Source organism: Penaeus chinensis, chromosome 23, assembly GCF_019202785.1.
Source record: "Penaeus chinensis breed Huanghai No. 1 chromosome 23, ASM1920278v2, whole genome shotgun sequence".
NCBI classification, from domain to species: Eukaryota; Metazoa; Arthropoda; class Malacostraca; order Decapoda; family Penaeidae; genus Penaeus; species Penaeus chinensis.
The window spans coordinates 4192251-4195596 of NC_061841.1; positions in this window are offsets into that span (position 1 = coordinate 4192251).

A 3346-nucleotide genomic window follows, 5' to 3' on the forward strand; every position below is an offset into this window, starting at 1 on the left:
CACATACAGCAGTAGGTGGGAGATGGGTCTATCAAGTAAAACCTGGACCAAACAAGGAAGAAAAATACAAAGCAAGGTACGTCGCCAAAGGATATTCACAGGTAAAAGACATTGACTATGGAGAGACCTTTGCACCAACAGCAAGAATGTCTACACTTCGTGCTTTATTGGATGTGACTGTACAGAAAAATATGGTAATACACCAAATGGATGTGAAAACAGCTTATTTAAATGCTGATATTGATCATGAAATTTGTGTAGAACAACCTGGAGGTTATGGGGAAAAAGATAGTGGTGGAAATGTTTTGTACTGTAAACTGAAAAAGTCACTTTATGGTCTGAAGCAAAGTAGCAGGATGTGGAATAGTGTAATCCATAATTTCTTTATTTCAGAAGGATTCAAACAATCACAGAGTGATCATTGTCTGTATCTAAAGCATGATAGGTATGATGATATTTTTGTGCTCTTATGGGTGGATGACTTAATTATTGCAAGCAGTAACATGTCCCTGATGGACAAATGTAAGAAATCTCTTTGTCAAAAATTTAGAATGACTGATTTAGGCAAACTAAACTGGTTTCTTGGAATGTCATTTGTTACAGGTAAAGATTACATTGAGGTGAATCAAACCAAATATGTAGAAAAGATTTTGGACAGATTCAACATGTCAGATTGTTATGCAAGGAATATACCATGTGATCCAAGTATTGTAAACACCTCAACAGTAGAATCTAATGAGTTAATTAATGCAACTCTTTACAGAGAAGTGGTTGGAAGTCTCATATATATTATGACAGGTACTCGACCAGATTTGTGCTATGTGGTTTCAAAACTTTCACAATATATGTCAAAACCCACAAAAGCTCAATTAAATTCTGCTAAGCAAGTTCTGAAGTACTTGAAAGGCACCATGACATATGGTCTTACATTTAGAAAGTCAAATGAATCAATTCAACTCAAAGGCTTTTGTGATTCAGACTGGGGATCATCTGAAGACAGAAAAAGCATATCAGGATATTGTTTTCAATTGCATAGAGATGGACCACTTATATCATGGAGAAGTAAAAAGCAACAGACAGTTGCACTTTCATCTTGTGAAGCAGAGTACATGGCCCTTACTTACGCCATTCAGGAAGCAAAGTTCCTAAGACAAATTGTATCTGATCTGTTAGGATTTAAGTTAGTCTGTAGACTTAGGAGTTGACAATCAAGGTGCTATTAATCTTGCCAAAAATCCAGTAAATCACCAAAGATCAAAGCACATTGATAATCGTTACCATTTCATTAGAGATGAAGTAGAAAAGGGTAATGTAAAGTTATTTTATGTTCCTACACAGCAGAATCCAGCTGATATATTTACAAAACCTGTAAACCAGAAGAAGTTGGAAGGTTTTAAATGTATCAGGGGATAGATTCTGAGATGACATACCCATTTTTAATTAAGAGGGGGTGTTGGAATAATCAAAAATGGTTATTAGTATAAGGATACTTTTATCTCATTTATCAATGATATACCTCATATTACCTAAACTAAGGTAAAAATACATTTTGTTAAGTTACCCATATAAGAGTATGTTTTCTTTTTTGTACGCCATCTAGCGGCAGACTTCTATATCCTTAATGTAAACAACCCTCGGGTGTACTGCGTAGATCCTCCTCAACTACAGAGTTAAGCGCATCAACTCTTGTGTTTCAATAATCCCCACAACGAGTCATATATATGCATTGACCATTCAAACTGGCTTAATACACGCAGGGAAGATGAATTCTTCTGCCATATCAACACCATTATATACGATCTGAGTAGTTATATGCACATTATAGTAATTATGACTAAACATCATTTCAATATCATACCATTATAAATGTTAAGAACACTTACTCTTTGAATGGGTTTTAAAATTCTTAATAATGATAAGAGAGACACATCGGGATGGTGTTCAGCCCCTAGCTGTGAAGAAGACCTTATCTTTCTCTCTAATTTCCTGTTTGATCTCAAATTGTTACTTTGCTTTTGTTCCGCAAATTAGATTTTCAGCTATTTAGGATTTTATTAATTATATAATTACAGCTGAATGTTCTTTCTTACCTCGGATATTTCACGATAATCTAATACACTTTCAGGTTGCTGTATGGCACTCCTCTCTGATCTCTCTCTCTCTCTATGGTTATAGTTTTAGTATCAGGATTTAGCATTGAATATACTTCTAAATTGAATGTCTACTCAGATCACATATAGTACAAATATATAGTTCTTCTAAATCTATACATGCATAATTTCAGAACTTAAATGAATCTTTCCAATAACAAAAATAATTAAGATATCAATTATACAACCTTAATATAACAGTACCATTGAAATATAACAGTGTACCCTTTAAATAAAGAGAATGTAAGGTGGGGATAACTTCGTAAGGTAAACTATCATATTTTACCGTTTCCTAATCTTAGTGAAAATTAGATAGAAATATATAGGAAATTATGCAAAAAAATTAAAACAAAGCATCATCTTTCTAGAAACATAATTAAGTATTTTTATCTTACATAGCTAAAGACTAAAGCTAAGTATGCATATGTTAATTAATAACATATGCATAAAGACCAAGTGAGGTATACAAAGGGTGGTTTCTAGACGAATTTTTGGGTCATTCTAACTTCACAACCCTTGTCATCGTTACAATTATAACCCCTAACTGACTTCACTGGTAAACCATTCCTGCCCAACCTCATCCCTTCCTCAATACTTGCACCGGAACTGTCTCCATCTCCCGAGAAACTGGTTGTGGCGAATACTTACTCGCCTGCCTCATGGACTATGATGCAGCATCAGTACAGTGCTACACCATCCTCCCTAGAGGTCGTTGTAGGTCCCCCACCAGTATTGCCAAAATTTATCACATTATGTCTTTAATAGGGGCTGTTCTACCTACAAGTTTGAATCTGAGGTGGCAAGTCTCATATTCAAATCTGGCCTTACTTTAGCGAAGCCAGACAGGAAGCACGTCGACGAGGTTTCTCTCTCACTCCTTACTTCAGTAAGTGTTCTGCCCACATCCCTTTCCTCCCAAGATGTTTCTACATCTCCCCCAGTATATCCTCCTGATCCCACTTCTACCATTTCTTTCAGTCAGATTCTTTTGCCATTCTAAAAAAGATACCCCTGTCTTTACCACTATTCAAGATACTCCATTCACTACTTCCCAGGTACCCTCCCTTCTTCCTCCTCGCCCAACACATCGCACAAGACAGGTTAAACGCTCCGTCCTATCTTCTACCCCATCCTCTCCATCAACCTCTCCCTCCACCTCTCAAACATCTGTCTCATCTTCATCCCCCCATAAGACC